At 36.1% G+C, this 20,543-nt stretch overlaps 1 protein-coding gene across 1 annotated transcript in view; it reads left to right on the plus strand.

Annotated features, from left to right (window-relative positions):
• The window catches only part of CSRNP3 (cysteine and serine rich nuclear protein 3), a 185,192-nt gene that overhangs the window by 114,463 nt on the left and 50,186 nt on the right, over positions 1–20,543 (plus strand). The gene's annotated exons all lie outside the window — the stretch shown is intronic.

Below are 20,543 nucleotides of genomic sequence, written 5' to 3' on the forward strand. Positions count from 1 at the left end.
TATTAATATATGATTCTATAATATGGAATTTATTTTGGAGATACGACAACCCAGAAACCCAAAAGAATTAATCATATTTTGAAGAGGTTGATAAGGAACTCAATAAAACTGTTGAACGTGACACAAATGTACTAAAATCAACAGCCTTCCTTTAAGCAAGCAAAACTGATAGAAATTATAGTGAAAGGGCAATTATAACTATTATAGGATGAAAAATCATAAAATATTTAGGGACAAGGTTATTGTGAGATATTAGCTGGTCTACAAACACATTTACATACGTTGTGATGATATCATATGATCTTATGTTTTTGATTCAAAAGCAATATTTTTACCAATTTTGTCTTAATATTAATATTGATAATAACAAAGACATTATCACCTAACAGAGTTTTGTGAAGATCAACAGAGCAGGTGACATAATTCACATGGAAGGACATTGTAAAATGTCAAGTACACACGTTATAATAAGAGTTATGATCAGAGCTAACACTTACTGGGTACATGGTATGTTACAATAGTTCTATATATAGTAATCCTTGAAGTACCACTCCCTTCAATATACAGAGGCTCAGAGAGGCTAAACATCTTGCCCAAGATCACACAGGATTTGAGCCTAGAGATAAATATACTTGTTCTGCTCCATGGCCTTCAACTTTTTAATTATCTCATTCTGTCCTTAATTATATAATATTGGACATATTTTTAAAATACTACTCATTATGAGTTATAAAAGAATGCTTGAGTAAGTGAAGAGAGTGTATCTTCTGGTTATCATGATAAATAAAGCTATTAAAGCTTTTTATATTATTTATCAATAAAATAGCATGATCTCCATAAAATTCTCAACTGGCTTTTCATAGAAGGTGACAGAATGATAAAAATATATTTGGAAAAATAAGCTAATGAGAATAAAGGAATATTTTTTAAAAAGAAGCCATAAATGTTGAAAAGCCATTCCAGACATGAAATCATAATAGAAAATTATATAATTTAAATTTTTTGTTACTGGCTAGATCTAGGAAAGTATAGAAAATCTCAACATGTTATATACAAGAATTAAATATATATAAGAATATAAGAATAGAGTATTCTAGAACAATGGGAAAGGGAAGGAGGATTTAATAAATGGTTGTAGGATTAGAGTTTGAAAATGAAGTAACAGATATGTCAAACATATGCCAAAATATATTTCCAGATGGATTAAATATATATATATATATTTTAAAGAAATCATGGGGGGAAGGTGCATATTTGTCAAGCATTTGGTGGAATAATTATATAAGCTTTGAAGTAACAGAAAATAACTCACATTGCAATATACTTAACATATTTAAAATATAAAAATATTAAACTACTTGTTACCAAAAAAAAGCCCAAAGTAAAACTATCTATGTTGGAAAAAAATTGTGGTTAATATTGAATAGGGTTATTTTCTAGAAGGAGTTTTAAAAAATGTGTAATTTTTTTAGATAAATACTAAGACACATCCTACAGATAATCTACCTAATAGAAAATAATATTAGCAAATATTTTTAAGCATTTAACAACAATGGTAATAATGCAAATTAAAACAATATGAGATTTCATTAGTATGAAATCATGGAAATTTAACCTTTATGAAATTAGTGCTCCTCTATCCAATGAAAAATACTAATACTTGAGTGCTAGTGAAGGTCACAGCACAAATCATAGGCACATACATTGCTACTGGTGGTAGTGAAATTTAGGAAGTACTTTGGAAATATAAGAGCCATAATATCCATATCTGTAAGTCTGTACTTGAGATCATTTATCTGAAGGGGGAAGCATCACAAATAAAAGGGAAAGATGCATGAAATGAAAATGTGGGTGCTTTTTGGTAGCACCAAATAACATGGGTTGGGGGCAGGGAAAAAGAAGGTAGCAGGTTTAAGAGGGGGGAAATGATACATTAGGTTATGGTAACATATACAATTAATTCTTCTTCATGATACTTATAAAGACTTTCTGGCAATGTGTGAAATGCTACTGAGACAGTATTAAGAAAAGCAGGACACAAATTTTACCTATACCATCAGGAGAATTCCATGCATGCATAAGGGCAAGGGATGGTAAGGTGCCCTGAAAACTGAAACTGACTTGACTTGTTGAAGTATTAGAATGATGGATAAATTTTCATATTTATTGCCTTTTTTTTCTGTTAGTATTTTATATATTCCATAACAAGTAAGCTTTAAATTTAAAATAACTTTAGTTCAGACTGTGAGCTCAATCAAGCAATACTTCAGCTAACTAGTAAAGACTTTTGTGTTATGACCAACAGAAATTATTTTTCCCATTGAAAAACATAGACATATTTTATGATGTCCAAAACATTTTTGAAATGTCTTAGCTCATTACTTATTGTCAGTGGTAGTTGGTAATGATTAGTTTTCTAAACTGCTGTTTTAACTTTGTATTAAATGAAACTTGACTGAGATTTTTCATGATTTTTAAAGATAATTAAAATGCCTGATTTACCAGAAAGTGCTGTTTTCATTTAATAGTCAGCTTAGCTCATCATATTTATATGATGGAGAGAAAGGAGAAAACAAAGAATCAAAAGATTAAAATTCTACCTAGAATATTTCCTGAGTAAAAGATCTGAGCATGTTAACGAGCATGAGAGGAGTAAAGAGGTTTCTGTTTCTAGAAATGTATTCGCATTATTTGCTCGTGCAACAAGTGATGCAGAAATTTTTGGAAAATGTTTATTTATTTTTCCATCAAGGTCCTCACCTGCAGTGGTCTTATCTGCCAGTGAATCTATGGACATAGACTTTTGGAAATGTTATTACTGATGAGTCCTCTTTATTTAATATATTTTTGTACTTTCAGAAATAAAAATGATTATCTTAGAATAAAGAAGGATTTTTGATGGCTATTTCAATCTTACTCATCATGAACTCATCTTTCAAATTTAAAATATCCTGTGTACTTAGTGTTTTATAAACACTATTGTATTGTGTAACATAGCATTTTATTATCTTTACAAATATAGGAACTGATAAAGTTGCTTGGAACATGTCACTAAGCTATGGTAGTAGAAAATTCCATGCTGTTCTAAGCTTTTTGTAAAGATATTCAATTTGCACCACAGCACATTATGATAATAAAAGCTTCAAAATATAAATCTGTAAAGGCTTATGCCTTTTTCCTTGGACTTCTGAGGTTTGCTAGGCAACTAAGCATACCTGAGAGAGACCAATCAAGGTCATGTCTTATACTTCCCTTGAGACAGAAGCAGCTGGATTCTGTATTGCTGCAGAACGCTTTGCTTCATCAAATCCCTGTGGCTCTGTAGCCAATCAGCCTATGCTTGAGCTCTGTCAAAAGGAGAGCCACAGAAAACATAGGGAGGACTGATTGTTTTGTCCTCTCAAGGTTCTTGGCACTTCACATGAATAAAAGGAACACATTATTTTTCCTGAAACAGAATGCTTCTACAAATAAATGTATAATATTTAGGAAGTTAAAATATCAAAAAGGAAAAAGATAGACATTCTAAATAAACATAAAAGCAAGTCTTTTGAAGGGATAAGACTTTCTAATTTAAAACACTTTCATATTCTTGAGTTCATTTGATATCAAAAAATTGTTGTGTATTAGGAGCCATTATTATACCCATTTTATAGAAATAGAAATTAACAGTCAGATGTGTCTGTTACAGGCTCGGTTCTAGGTGCTTTCAGACAGGTCAAAATGATAAACTACAGGTAGTAAGTACAACTTGGAGGTAACAGTGACAGATCATGTCTACCCAGCGTTGTGGTACTAATTTGAGAATTTACTATAGCAAAGACAGATATAGCGATCTACCCCTGAATCAGTTATTTTTCAGTGTATGGAGGAATGTTCAGGCAAAAACTGAACATAGTTTTATTAGGGGAAGTCTTTAATCAGAAGGTAGGACCCCATGACCCTCAAAAGCTCGTTTCTACTCTGTGAAAATATGATTCTAAGAACAAGGCCCAAACAGCATCTTAAGTTAGAGCCATGTCCAAGGAGGAAAAAATAAGCCAGGTCAAGACACCTCTGAAAATCTACTATTAAATTAAGAAATTCCCAGACTCTGCAGCCCCTTATGTTGGAAAAGAGCCAGTTAACCGGGCCTCGTCAGATCCGATGGAACCAGCTGGAGATCTGCTGTACTTTGTTTTGTGTGCTCTGTCGTGTTATCGAAACACTGGACATGGACCAGTTGAATCATTAGATGTTGAGTCACCCCATCTCCTATCTCATGCACAGCACATTTCCTTGACTTCTCGTCATCGTGGACCCTGCCTTCATATCTGTCCTTCTCTGCATGTCCTTACCTCCCACCTTTAAGCAGGGCACTCAAAATGAATTTGGAAAGAATGAGTGTAAGCTGATCAAAGGCAGGAACTGGGTCTTTGTATGCTTAGCATCTAGTAAGCACTGAATATTTGTATGATAGCTGAATGAATGGACACTGATCAAACATTTAATACATGACTTTCACTGTACTAGTACTAGGAGCTAAAAATATAAAAGTAAATGAGACATGATCCATTTTCTGTAGAAACTCACAGCCTAATAGCACATTAGCACTTCTCCAGCACTTACTGTACTCTGTTTCTTGTAACTTTATTTTTATTGTTGGCACAGATCCCTGCTTTTCCCTACTTTTCCTCTTTGCCCATTCATCCAGTGCTCGCCCCACCTTCTCTCTGGTCATCACCAAACTGTTGTCTATGTGCATGGTTATGCGTCTATACTTTTTAGCTGAGCCTTTTACCTTCTTTTATCTAGTTCCTGCTTCCCTTCCCTCAGACAGCTGTCAGTCTGTTCCCCGTATCCATGTTTCTGTTTCTATTTTGCTCATTAGTTTATTTTGTTCATTAGATTCCACATATAAGTGAGATTGTATGGTATTTGTCTTTTTCTGACTGGCTTATTTCCCATAGCATAATGTTCTCCGGGTCCAACCATGCTGTTGCAAAAGGTAAGATTTTTTTCCTTTTTATGGCTGTGTAGTATTCCATTGTGTAAATATATCAGTTTTTTTATCTACTCACCTACTGGTAGGTATTCGGACTGTTTCCAGATCTTGGCTGTTGTAAATAACACTGCTGTGAACACAGGGGTGCCTATATGGTTTCAAATTGGTGTTTGGGGGTTGTTAGGATATAGTCCCAGAAGTGGAATCACTGGGTCAAAGGCAGTTTCATTTTTATTTTTCTGAGGAAATTCCATACTGTTTTCCATAGTGGCTGCACCAGTCTGCATTCCCACCAGCAGTGCACGAGGGTTCTTTTCTTCACATCTTCACCAGCACTTGCTTGTTGATTTATTAATGGTGGCCATTCTGACAGGTGTGAGGTGATAGTTCATCGTGGATTTAATTGGTATTTCTCTGAAGATTGGTGGCGTTGAGCATGTTGTCATGTCTGCTGGCCCTCTGTATGTCCCTTTTGGGAAGGCGTGTATTCAGGTGCTCTGCTCATTCTTTCATAGGATTGTTTGTCTTTCAGGTGCTGAGTTGTACAAGTTTTTCCCATATTTTGGAAATTAACCTTTTATCAGATGTATCACTGGCAGATACATTCTCCCATACATATTTTGTTGGTGGTTTTTCACTGTGCAGAAGCTTTTTAGTTTGATGTCACCCCATTTATTTTTCCCTTTGTTTTGTATTCTGTTTTACACTGTTATTTGCACACGCACCTTATCTTTTCTGGAGAGCTATCGGCTTAAGCTTGTGTTCTTCTCAGTCTGTTTCAATTACTATTAAATACTTGATAAATAACATTTAGCTATGTAAAGGACTATCCTTTTTGGGGACAACTAAACCATGTAAATGAAAAAAGATACATTTATTGTAGGACTTCATAATGGCATGAACATTAGTGGAAATAAATACCAATTTACAAGCTAACACTAATTTATGATTGTGACATATAAGGATTCTGATTTATTGGTTATTATATTCAAATACATTGTATTTGAAATACATTGTATGTAATGGTGAACTGTGTTTTAGACAAGGTTGGGCGCGTTCAGGATGGAATGGCTATAGACTGAACGGTGTTTTAAAAAGGGTCCCACTATAATTATATATTCCTAACATGTTCCTTTCAGGTTTCATTTGCTTATATATAACTTCCCCAGGCAGAAACACCACTGTTAATTGGATACTGTGCAACTCTTTATGCAGGAGCAGTATAACACACTTCAGGGAATCCAGGTTGCTTTCACCTTCACCATCCTTTGAATTATCTAGGAAAACAGGCATTACTGAGTCAGATCACTAACATCACACAGGCTCTGTAGAGAAGGTATGCAGCCATGTAATGTGAAAAATACAGACGTTTATGGAAGAAGATACAAGATACAAGAAAGATTGTACACAAGACAATGACACCTCAGTCCCCTCCAAAGTAGGCACCTTGGGACCTCACACAGTTCTCCCAGTCACCATCAACTGCCCCATCATATTTTTCTGAATCTTGTGGACAGTCTGAAATCTCTTCCCTTTCAAAGGTGATTTTAGTTTTGCAAAAAGCCAGAAATTGCAGGGGGCCAAATCTGGGCTGTAGTGGGGCTGAGTCACCTGCATGATTTGATGTTTTCACCAAAAAGCTCTGCACGAGATGGGCGCATTGTCCTGATGAAGCTGCCAATCACCAGTCGCCCATAGCTGCAGTCTTCAGAATCATCCAAATAGTTTCCACAGAGGAATGTTCAAGCTTAATGCAAGATTTAATGCAGATTCATTGCTCTACTCGCTCAGTCATTTTCAATGTGTCATGAAACACAGTACACATGCTTACTCAATGGCGTCTGGCTGCCCCCACTGACTAGTACAGTGACATCATCATTATTGACAGGTGTGCATTCCAGTCCACTCTCCTTAGCTGCCAGGTTACATCGATGTCACGCACCTTCTCATTATATTAACAATGGCTGGACTTTTTCCAGACAGACCTCACTTAAGTACAGTTCATTTAATTGTCATTTGGTCTGGTTTAAATTCAGGATCAGGGTCTCATATGTATCCTTTATAAAAGGGAACTTTTTAGATTTATCTCTCTTTCAGCCTGCAAAATTTTTTAAGTTCTTTTTGTCTTCTTATGTATTTGCTTTTTCTCCCACAGTCATGTGTTATACAAATATGTCTTGAGTCTGTCCACTTCCCTCCATTTGTTTTGTACCACCCAAGTACATACAATGTTCATCTCCCCTGCTCTGCTGTAGGAGCCTTCCAGCTGCTTTCTCTGCTTCCTCTCTCTGGACTCTCGGGTTCTTCTCTGTGCAGAAGTATACTGGGTCACGTCATTTTCCTGGTTAAATGTGGGGATTGGTACTCTAGATATGAAGTGCATAAGAATGGATGGTAGGTAGGTGCTTTCACTGTACTTTCTCGTTTTTATTTTTATTTTAAAAGGAGCAATCAGAGGTAAATATGGCAGAATATTAATATCCATTAAATATAGGTGGTAAGTGCATGTTTTGTCTGGAGGTCAAAAATATTTTATGATTTTTAACAAGTTTCACATACCTTTCACTTGGGGTAAAATCTATGTGTCACACCCCCATCCCTATCCAATTATTTTCTTTTCTTTCATAGCACATTCCACATTCTGCAACTCTTTTATAGTATATTTGCCCAGTTTTCTGTATCTGTCTCGTTTACTGGTGTATTTCTCATAAAGAGAGGCAGAAGAGGCCCATAGCATGTTAGAAACTCCCAGGCTAATTTTGGTCATTAAGTAGAACAAAATTTAATATATTTATTCAGAGCTTTCATCACGTCCACAGTGATAGACAAGTGACATTGCCAAGTATTTTCTGTAACTCCTTTCACACAAATTCATTACCTAGTTTCTAAAATGCAGAGAGCCTCGCCTTCCCTGGTATTAGGCTCTGGGCTGCACAATGACACTGAGAAAAATCAACATCGCAAATTCCCTCTTGTGCTTCTGAAATACAATATACAGCAATGACCTTTTTCCCTTCAGTGGTGTTAAAATAGAATATTGTTTCTTTAGCTGATTATCAGTGAAGTGGTTGCTTGTGTTTAGGAGCCAGTATGAAAGAAAAATATTTATGTTTGCTATGATTTTTCTTTCCCTAGCATATCAGCTGATTATCTGTGAATGGGACTTTACTGCAAATTCCTTCAAATTGTAATAACTGAAAAAGCCACAATCAAGAAGCCAGAGGATCCCCAGTCTAGTTTTAGTTCTTAGTAGGTCTGACCATGTTTAAATCATTTAACTTGTTTCTTCATTTGGAAAATGTGAGACTAGGTATTAGAATTTGCATAAGATTCAGGTAATCCTTCTTTTCTCCATTTACGATATGCCTTTGATAGTACTCCTATTTTGCTTGAGTTATTTATAGTACTATATTTGAGGACATCTTTGTGAGAACTTAATGCTTATATACCATTAATGTACCTACATATAAAATCCATATTTCCTACATATTTCATTTGGTGCATTTAGCTTGTAGATTTAACAACAAAAAGAAAATTTTGTGAATTATTTTAATTAATTTTGTTTGGGGATGTCTTGATTAAACAGATAATGCACTCAAGATATAGTATATTAGAACTGTAAAAAAATACAGTTTAATAATGTAAGACAGCCCTGACCGATGTGTCTTGGTTGGGCACCATCCCACAAAGCAAAAGGTCGCAGGTTTGATTCCCGGTCAGGGCACAAATCTAGGCTGCTGGTTTGGTCCCTCAGTCAGGGCACATTCAGTAGGCGACCAATCAGTTTCTTTCCTGTGCCGATGTTTCTCTACCTCTTCTTATTTCTCCCTTCTCCTCTCTCTAAGACAACCAAATAAATAAAGGTAGGGCTGAGTAAAAATAAATGATGATGGTTGGAGTAAGGAGTTGTATATGTTGGTACATTGACAATGAGATATTGGAAAAATAATTAGAATATTCATTTACTTAATGATTTTTTAAAAATTATCTTCAAAGCTGTCTTTAGCTAAAAATTATTTAGCTAAAATGTATAACTGAGCACTCTGGAATATCTCATCACTATAAAGGAATATTCTAACTCAAAATTTAAAGGAAAAACATAAAAGAATGAAAATTAAAAGTAATGATTTATCTGAAACATTTCTGAAATGCATAGTCATTCGATATCATGAAATGTTATTTATAAAACTAAATGTCTACATTTGTCTTATTTATGTGCTAATTGTATTTTAATATTGGTGAGGTCCACCCTACTTGTCAACAGAATGTGTAGGCATTTAGGCAACATATTTTAAGAGGCTTCTCTGTCCTAAAATACTGTTTCAACTACATGACTAAAATTCCCACCATTAATGTAATCCCTTTGGGATGATTCCTTTGAGGTGACTCTTAAAAATCCACATATATGTGACCTATCTAGTTCTCTCTAGTAGTTAAAAAAGTAATGTCTGGATTCAAAATGCCTAATTTCTCAAGTTTCCATCAAAGATTGTCAACTCAGAGGCAAGTAATATAATATCTCTGATATTTGGTTTCCTCATCTATAAATATGAAGTGAAAAATAGTACCTACATTATAAGTTTGATGTTGGCTTAAAAGAGTGAATGTAGACAAAATGTTTTGCATTTTACTTGACATTTAGTAAATGGCCAAAAAGTGTTAGCTATGATGCTGATGATGTTCTCAATGATGGACAACACCAACTTTGTTAAAAGTTATTATGGAAAGCTACCTATGCAGAGAGCAGGTCTGTTTTTGGTAGAGTGGGAGAGAAGTCTGGCAAAGATCTACATTAAGGGTGCAAATCCAAATATCTTCAGATCCAGGCAAGTCATCACCGTGAGAAAGCTGCCAGGTGTGTAACAGGAGGGCATGGTGGGTCTAGAGTGTACCTTCCCAGGGCTTTCTATTCACTAGTAGCAATGATAACGATAAGCCTATCTAATGCAAGGGAATTCTTCTTGAGTCTATATTCAGTTTACCAAATACCTCCTTTCTACTCCCAGTCCAGGTAGTGGAACATTATTCAGGGGACATTCTGAGATTCAATCACAGTAACTATGGAAGTAAAATTTCCAGCATATACTCTCCGTTTTTGCAAGAATTATTCCTAAAATATCATAAGGGCTCAGAATAATAATTGCAGCAGTAATAACTGTCATTTATTGATCTTTCATTAAACATTCAATGCTAGTTACTGCACTTACGTTTTACGTGTGATCTTACTTTCTTAGTACAGCCTAGGAAACCTCTGGTGCTGATTTCCAGTAGACGCCCACAATCACAGAGCTAATAAGTAGTGGGGCTAGTTTTGGATCTTTATGTCAGTCTGACTCTGCATCCTGTATTTTTATAATATTGTATTTTTCTCATAATTATTGTTGAAAATAGCATTATTAGCCTTTCTCATTCTAGCATCAATTTTCACACTTCTGAAAAGATCTCTTAACAGTTTGTATTCAATTCAGAAAATATAAAATCTGCTAACTAATAATATAACACAGATTCCACTTTAAATGGGAGAAGCTTGATAAACATTAAATGGCTCGGGTTCAAAGAATAAGCTGTATGTGCTTACTAACTCTTTCATGCATACAGCTTTTTGAATTGGAGTCATAAACCTTTATATCCAAATGATATGGTTAATAGTCAGTACTTTGTCTTGTTAGATTTTGTTCTAAAGCTGAACCACTTAGTGTTTTTCTGAGTGGTATTTTCTTGTTAGAGTGAAAGCACTAGGAAAGAAGAGATGCTGACATTGTTATGACTGAAGAAGGGAGACTGGGGCTTGGGGCACCTCTCAGCGAGGCCTCCATCCCTGCAGGAAGAGCTGCAGAGCAGGGGAGAAGGGACTGTCTTGGCAGCTGCCTCCCCTTTGATTGACCACATCAGGCTTTAAAAATATCCATAGACTCATTAGCATCAGCCATTTGCAGAGAAGCTCTCTTGTAGACCATTTTAATGGAAACGTGAGAGCTTTTATGAGTGCACTCCAAGATGAAATTTATGGGAAATAGTCACAGGAAGTGTTTGATGTCTTTTGGACTTATTCTCCTGAACTCTAGGCATTATCAGAACATCAATAAAGCATGACTTGTATGTAAATACCAGGACAGAGAAATAAATGTTGGCACAGGTATTTCTGGAAACTTTTCTATAACATTAATCAAGGACAATTTACTAGAAGAAACAGTAACTTGAAGCTCAAATGTCTAAGAGAGGGAAGGAAGGAAGGGGGAAAGAGAAGATAATGCAGTTGATTGGACTGAAATTGTATACTTATATGCTCAGAATGTAGGACTAGGAAAAGAAAAGGGATAGCAATCAGGGAAGGCATAGCAGGGTGGAGGCCTGCACGTGACTCAGGCACACTGCACAGAGAGGAATTGAGTGCTAAATAAAAATATGTGTATAGAAACAGTTACTACTGTTGCAGTTAGCATCTCTTAAACTCTCCAGTTAAGGGATGGAGTCTATTATAACCTCATAAAAGGGTAGGTTTCTTTTCAAATGGTAGAAGAGTGTGGGATTTTAAAAAATGTTTACCACTACACTGAACATGTATTAACACACAATTCTGACAGCAATCCTAGGAAATGGGTATTACTTTTAATCCTAGTTTTACAGATGATGAAACTGTATTTCTGAAGAGGTCACTGACTTTTCCAGGGCCCTCTGAGTGGCAGAACCAAGTTCAAACTCAGGTCAGCTTCACTCCAGTGTTTGAACTCTTAACCATACATCTTTATTTTTTTTCTCTCTCTGTCTCTCTTTTTTATTGTTGTTCAAGTACAGTTGTCTCCATTTTCCCCCAACCACACCTCCCACCCCAGCCATCCCTACCCACCACCTTCGATCCTACCCTCCTTTGGCTTTGTCCATGTGTCCTTTATACATGTTTCTTGACAGCCCTTCCCCCTTAACCATACACCTTTCTATGGAAGCCTCCAAGGACCTGTTTAATGAAACATTCTTTTCCTTCCCTGATATGTAGTTTTAAATCTAGGCTTATTTTTTAAAATTTTTTATTATTTTTTTAATCCTCACACTAGGATATGTTTATTGATTTTAGAGAGAGAGAAACACAAAGATAGACACAGGGAGAAACATCAATGTGAGAAAGAAACATTGATCAGTTGCCTCCCGTGTGCACCCTAACCTGAGACAGAATCTGCACCCTAGGTATGTGCCCTGACGGGGAACCAAAACCCCAGCCTTTTTCGGTGTACAGGGACAATGCTCCAAACAACTGAGCGCCCCAGCCAGGGCTAAGCTTGATTTTAATAATTGCAGAAATCCATACGTGTGTGATTTCATTTTCTAAGTACAAAATCAACTCAAGGTCAAATGATTTAAAGTCTTCATTGTACAGCTTTTATTTTTATTGCCTAAAAAGTAAAAACATGTATATTTGCTCTTGCCTTTAACTTTTTATTTTATGTTTTTAAAGATTTCATTTATTTATTTTTAGAGAGAGGAGAAGGGAGGGAGAAAGAGAGGGAGAGGAACATTGATGTGTGAGAGATACATCAATCAGTTGCCTCTGGCATGCCCCCATCTGGGGACCTGGCCTGCAATCCAGGCATGTGCCCTTACTGGGAACTGAACTGGTGACCTCTTGGTTCACAGGCGGAACTGAACCTGCAAACCAAATCCACTCAATCCACTGAGCCACACCAGCCAGAGCTTAACTCTTTTTTTAAAAAATAAAGATTACCTATATATTTGCCAGGCAATATTTACAAAACTGCAAGATGCTTACCAAAATATTAGGTACATTTTTCTTCACATGAAAATTTTAAAAAACATTTTGAGGTTATTCTTGGTAATTGATTAGTTCTCCAATTTCAAAACTGTGTTTTGTATAGAGCAGCAAAATCATTTACCTTAGAATTGCTCAATAATAAAACTATGCATGTGTAAAAGAGATTTTCTAGGAGTACTCTATGACCTGTATCATTTTTCCAAATGTTTAAGGACACGTGAGTGAAAATATTAGTTACAAACATGAAAACAGTGAAATCCTTTTAAAAATATTGTTTTACACATTTCAAATTGCTCTTTTGTTTTGTCTGTGTATTTACAGTGTGGAGTGAAGAAAGCAATAGGAAAAATGTGAATAATACAAATTAAACTTAAAATTATGTCATTCCTGTAGATTTTACAGTTGTGTATGGCACAAAAAAAAGAGCTGAATACATAGTCTTCTAGTAGTCAAATTATTGTCCTACGTCAAATTATTATCCTACTTAGCAAACGTATCACTCACAAATCATTGATGAACAAATGAAATTTCTACATGTGTTTGGTGTTTCATTTTCCTTTTATTCATTTACTTAAGTAAAAATGCAAACCAATGCTCCTGTCCAAACTACACGCATTCTCGCTCGCACTCAGAAGTTATTGACAGATACAAAAATTAGGCAAAAATCAATTAACAGCTGTTTCTTTGAGAATCAATTGATTAAATGGAATTACAATAAAAAGTATATTTTAACATTATCGATGTATCATGGGCTATGCATTCTTTATATAAATAAAATTTATAATAAATGTATGAATTTTTGTGGGGAGCCAGTTGTTAAACATTTGCCAGAATACTATTGGGTTAAGTTTATGATTATTTTAAAACCGATCATTTTGTGTGTGTCTTTAAAATTTTTTGCACTTTATTCTTTTATAAAATGTTAGTGTTAACTGATAAAATTATATTTTGTGTATTTTCATAAACATTTCATTGTAAATTCTGGAAACTGTAAACGTTTGGGGGAAAATTACATTACAATGAAATTTTAAAAGAATTTTGGTTCTAATTTGTAGATATTTTCACTTAAGTATTTTTTTTTAACAATCCCAATTTATGTCTCTCAAGTATTTCCAGCCTTCTTTCGTTGCATGCTTTTTGTTTGCTTTGTGGTCAGTTAGCTCAGTTAGTTAGAATCTGAGTATGAATATCGGGCTCCATCCCAGGCTGATCCTTCTCCTCCATTGACACAGGCTAGCCCTAACCTGGAACAGAGAGCCACAATGGCCATTCTTCAATATTACACAAACTGACCTGAGGGCAAATAAGTAAATGAAAACATATCAGTAACAGAAAAACACCATTCTGAGTGTGTGGTGCTCAGTGATTTTTGTACACAGCTCGTAGTCACATATGTTGTACCAACAAAAATATCCCATCTGTGACTTTTCATCATAGTGGTGGCAGATCTTTTTGCTGCGTTATCTTCAAGCAGTTGCTTGAAAAACTATGAGTATTGTTTGTACCTGTTGGAAATCAGAGTGTATTATCTCATTCATGTGGCTGTCAACATTAGCTAATATTTAACACCCAAATAGGACTGTCAATTAATTGTACTTGAATTCGAAAAGTTAGGCACCTTTGCTATTGAGGAAGAACAGCAGAAGAAAGATAGTATGAACCAAGAACTAAACCAATTGACATTTAAACAGATTACACTCTTTCATGTGCAGCCAGCATGAGGACATCTTTGCTCCCCCTTCGCCTCTCCCTCCTGTCCACTGCCCATGCAGAGCAAATTTTGTATGTGGAACGATTCGGGGGTGCTAGAAATAATAGCCTTCACAAGGATGGGAAATGCTCTGGGGCTAATTATAAAGGATTTGTTCAGAGAACCAAATTCTGTGTTGGGCTTAAAGAGTGATTTGGTAATGCATTAGAGTAGCAATTTTCAGTTGGTGCTTTGCAACACACTGGTGCGCCCCAAGAATTTTTAAAACATGCAGTACCTGACTGTTTGGTCAGGGACACTGGCCTCTTTTCCTTTAGATTGCTAAATAAAAAATGACAACAGCCGAGACAGCAATAGCTGTCTCGTGGGAATGAATCAAAATTACACTTATTTTTCTTTTGGTGAGATTGGCAAAATATATATTTTGGTGTGCCGCAGAGTTTTAGTAATCACTTTATGTGTGCCATGAGATGAAGAAGGTTGGAAAAGAAGTATATAGCAGGGTTATGCTGGAGTACCCTTACGAGTGTTGTTGTTTATGTGGTGTGAGTTTGGGAGGCTGTTCAAAAATGCTGTGATGTCTTAGGAACACATTCCTTTGCACTTAGACCCACCCTTCTCATTCCTTCTTTTGGGATGATTAATATTAGGGCTTTAAAGTCATAAAACTACGAGCCACACCCAAGATAGCATGAGTGACTTTTTCTCTAACTGAAGCTGCATACTGCCGTAGTAGTGTTCTGCATCATCTGAATTACAGAAGAACTGTTAGAATAAAATCAAGAAAAAAGAGCAACACAAAAGAGAATTAAAGCCAAATCTCTTCCACTTTACAATTTTACCTAAAATTGTTCCAAGAAAGATACAGACTAGATGAGGGATTTATTGTAGGAAAACCTTCTTCTGTGTCCTGATTTTTCAATTATTGAGTTCTGAAATTAAAAATCATGAGGTACTCTTTTCTTCTTACCTAAACTCCTTTTGAGTCAAATTCTCACAACCCAAAGATTACAACTATGAAATTACATTGAACCACCAAATATTTCATTACATTAGTAGTGAGCCTGGGAAGTGCACAGTGCTTCCTTGGTGAGTTAGGTGGTTGGGGACCACAGGTGATTTCTGCATCCATATTATGCTTCATAGCTGCTGGCAAAATTGAGAAGATGGCAGAAACAGCAAGAGAGAACAACCTTTTTGAATCAATTATGAAGGTCTACATACATAATGTAAAGCATTATAAAAAAGAGAAGGGTTGGAGGCTCAGAAATCCTTGTCTCGTGTCCTAGAGTTTATTCACTGGCAAATGTCCTGGTATAAGTAATTTTGACCTGGGTTATTTTTCAACTTCCTCAATCTGATAGAGATACTGAATTTCTTATACAATCACCTAAGTCAGAAGGACTTAGAAATTCCAAGGCTAAAACGTTTAAAGAATTCTTTCACTCTTACTGTGAAGTCATTCATTAAATTATTAATTAGGCTATGCTTGTTACTCTGGTTGTCAGGAATAAACTCTTAATAAGAGTAAGGCTTGGGAATCAAAGAAAATTCTCAGATGAAGGTGTATATATGAGGCCTGTCCAGAAAGAATCCAGCCATGTAATATGAAAAATTGAGATACTTATTGAAGAAAATATAAAACATAGGACAATGACACCTCAGTCTCCTTCAAAGTAGACACCTTGAGACCCCACACGGTTCTACCAGTGTCTCTTCCACTGTTCAAAACACTCTGCAAAATCCTTTGTTGGAATCACCATCAGCTGCCCTGTCATTATTTTCCTGAATCTCATTGACGGTCTGAAATATCTTCTCTTTCAAAAGTGATTTTAGTTTTGAGAAAAGGCAGAAGTCACAGGATGCGAAATCTGGACTATAGGGGACTGAGTCATCTGGGCGATGTGATATTTCACCAAAAAACTCTGCATGAGACATGATGCACGAGAAGGTGTGTTATCGTGGTGAAGCTGCCAATCACCAGGTGCCCATAGCTGCAGCCATTTTTGTCGTGTTGTCTCTCTCAACTGATGAAGAACATTGAGGTAGTACTCCTTAACTCTTCGACCTAGAGAGGTGTACTCGTAATGGACAACACCTTCCCAATCAAATAAAAACAGTTAGCATGGTCTTGATCTTGCTGTGACTTTGGCACACCATTTTGGGGCATGGAGAGCAGGGAGACTTCCATTGGGATGACGGGGCCTTCTTTTCTGGATCATAGCTGTAGACCCACGATTCATCTCCTGTTATGACCTTCTTGAGGAAATCTGGTTCATTGGTAGCAGATTGAATCAAGTCATTAACAACTGCAGCACGATATTCCTTCTGCTTGGGTAGCAGAAGCCACAGGACAAATTTTGCAAAGGCACATTTCATGTCAAGATCCTGTGTCAAAATCGCAGACACAGTAGTGTTTGGACTCCCCAGATCAGCCTCTACTTCTCCCACTGTCAGTCGCCAATCTTGTTGATTTCAGCACATACACATTCAACATTCTCAGGTGTTCTGCTTGTTGCAGGCCTTTCAGAATGTGGATCACTTTTAACAGATTCTCGACTATCCATGGACAAACGCATGGAAGCATTTGTGCCATGCTTTTGTTTGCGCTGCGCTCATTGCATCATCCCCAAAAGCCTTCAGAATCATCCCAATAGTTTCCATGGGTGAATGTTCAAGCTTAATGCAAAATTTGATGCAGATTTATTGCTCTAGTCATTCAGTCATTCTGAATGCAACAGCTACACAGTACACATGCTTATTCAACAGTGTCTACCACCCCCACTGACTAGTACAGTGAAGTTGTCATTGTTGATGCATGCACATTCCAGGCCACTCTCCCTGGCTGCCAGGTTACATCAATGTTGCACAAACCATTCTTGTTGTATTAACAATAGCTGAGCCCTCCAAAAAAATACAACCTTTTTTTCTCTTGCTATTTGGGATTTTATATATCATGTAAGCAAAAATAATAAATTGCAAAATTTTTCAAAAGTAGAATTAGAGGCAGCTTTGTAGTTAATAATTACTTATTACATAGCTTTCTATAAATGTTACAGGATAAAAGCATATAAGCACTTTAAAATTTTACAGTTTTTCTTTTTGATCAAGTTGATCCTACCGGAGCTTAAGCCTATATAAACCTTCCAAAAATTATCTAAATTATCTGATCATCCACAGTTTTCAAAAATAGAAAAAAAGAGTGAAATATAGTACAGTGAGTTATTAATTTTTTATTTTGGGAAATATATGCAGATGCTGTTACAATTACATTTCCAAAGTAGCTTTTTCCATGCATCACCCAGTTAAAGCACCATATAGGGGATGGTAAACAGAGTACCAAAAGGGAACCTCAGTCTTAACAATGAAGGCCATTGCTGTACATACTAAAATACGATTTATTCAGAAATAAGAGTATGCACAGTGGGGTTGATGAGGTAGTCCATTCCATACTCGCTGGTGTCTCATGTATGTCTCTCTATCAATTCCAATAGATTACTTTCTCCAAATCAAAGTTACATAAATGTTTGTTTTGTTTAACAATTTTTCAGCAGGTAAATAAAGCAGGAAAGATCTTATCTATATATTACCATAGAATTCATGAAATATTGCAAGCACATCCTATAATTTCTCATTAAATTCTGTAATGTAAGCCCATGGGTAGGGTAGTATTGGTATCCTATAAATGCAGTGGCTGATATCTTACATTTGGTATTTCTAAGGTGCCTCCTCATTTAAAGGATACTCACATATTTTTATAGGAGTTTATCTGAAGAATATTAAATTATAATTACTTTTCTACAGTCAAAATGTCAATGTTGCCTGTGGATTAAATGGCCTCAAGCTTTGTTTACCATCCCCCATTTTCATCCTCTCTTTCATATATATGTATGTATATGATGTATGTGATGTGTATACATGTGTATATATACATATATTAATCATGTGCATGTGTATATATGTGTATATGTATATTTATATAAACACACGCACATAATGATTAATTCTTTAGCTGACCTCTTTCTAGTCTGCTTTTCTTCCAATTTACACTGTAGGAGTGATATGACCACCATATAGTAAGCTCACTCTCTTACCTTATTTTAATTTCTTTCTCCATTGTGAAAACTTAAGAGTATGGTCACATTATGATACGTCTTAAGCAGGAAATCAGAAACTGAACTAAACAAGTATGGGTTCTTGGTGAGCAGTCTTGGATCACTGTCGTCCTGAGTGCTATGCTGAGTCTGTCTGACCACAGCTGCTCCTGGCAGCTTTTACAGCAGGCGTCCTACCAAAATATTATTATTTGTGTTCTGCCTGCCTCCTTCAATCTTTTTATTGAAACACCATTTATGCCAACGCTGGCTTTCTTTTCTGGCTTTTCTTCTCACTTTCCTCCCAGCAGGCACAATTTTCCTCAAGTATTCTTCCATTTGCTACGCTAAGAATGAAAGACACAAGGAAGCAAAACATGGCCTGGTCTTCAAGGAACTCCTAGTTTCACTGATGAGAAAGGAAGGTGCAAACAATTTTTAACAGAGCATAAAATGAGTCAGTAGAAATAAGAAAAAATGCGTGAAGCATCACAGAAGCAGAATATTACTGTTTAAAGGGATCTGGACCAAGAAGGTCTTATAGATGATGGGATGTTTGAGCTGTTTTATTTTTATTTAATTGCAGATAATATTTCTTTATGAAAGAGAATTTAAGACAAGTTCTCAAAATATTTTCTATCTTTTCTTGTTATTGTACAGTTTGTACCATTGAAAAATGTAATCTTCTGCCCTGACTCATGTGACTCAGTGGGTTGAGTGTCGTCCAGAGAACTGAAAAGTCACTTGTTCAATTCTAGGTCAGGGCACATGCCTGGGTTGCAGGCCAGGTTCCTGGCTGCGGGTGTGCAAGAGGCAACCGATGGATGTTTCTCTTGAACACCAATGTTTTCTCCCTCTCTTTCTCCGTTCCTTCCCCTCTCTTTAAAAATAAGTAAAATCTTTTAAGATATTAATCTTTTTTATAGACTCACCACATTTCAGTCTTCGTACCTGCGTGCACATGGGCATATACGTTGCCTTGGCCTCGTTTACTCTTTGCTCTTGTTGTTGTGACTTCCCACTTGATATTTCTGTGTGTGCCATTAACTGTTTCTACAGAGGAGGATGCTTATTTTGCTCTTCAGAGCCTTTAGCTTTACCACTTAAGAGAATTTTCTTCAGATCATTTAACACATTCCCCTACTATTACACATCTTGAAAGGCAAGCAGAACTACTCTCTGCTGGTCTTCCTGTTCTATTTTCAAATGTCTCCTTTCTAATATCCATCTTACTTCACTTCTACCATGTTTTCCATGTTAAAAAGTAATTTCTGAAGTTACTGTGACCATCAGAAAGGAGAGTGTGTCTCAAATTGAATGCAAAAAAAGTTTTTCTTTGCAAATAAATACATATATTTTTAAATTCTAGCAGCCTACTCCCCATCTTGTATACCTGTACTTTCCACCATGTCATCGCCCGGCTAAGCCTTCCTCACTCTCCTTTGGCTTTATAGATCTCTCCAGTGGTTAGTTCTGGGTCCCTACATTTTTGTAAGAATCAAAACAATGTAGTTTTTTAAAAATAGTATATATTAAGGGGAGACATATTTATATAGCTTTTTCTTGGGTATCTATATATTAGTTTGAGTATAACAAAATAATAGTGGCATTAGCTACATTAAAGAATAGAGCTTATTCTTAAGCTTATTATGTAGCTTAAACAAAGTGGAAGTTTATTTCTCTCTAAATATAAGGGTCTAATGCTAAGCGGCCCACTGCTGAGCTGGTGGGTCCCTGGTTTGAGGAACTCGGCTAATTCTGTCCTGTTGGTCTGCCACATTGAGACCACCACTTCCGTCCTGTGCACAAGGTTGGCTCTTTGGTACCTTGTCACTGCGTTCACAGGCCTGCAGTGGGTAGGGGCGAGAAAGAACCAGGGAAAAGATACTTTTAGAAACAAAACCCATGACTTGCACATACTGTTTTTACTCAGACCTGTTGGTCAGAATCTAGTCAATTCATGAGCTCACTGAACTGCCAGGGAGGCTG

The sequence above is a fragment of the Desmodus rotundus genome, chromosome 2, assembly GCF_022682495.2.
Source record: "Desmodus rotundus isolate HL8 chromosome 2, HLdesRot8A.1, whole genome shotgun sequence".
In the NCBI taxonomy this organism is placed as follows: Eukaryota; Metazoa; Chordata; class Mammalia; order Chiroptera; family Phyllostomidae; genus Desmodus; species Desmodus rotundus.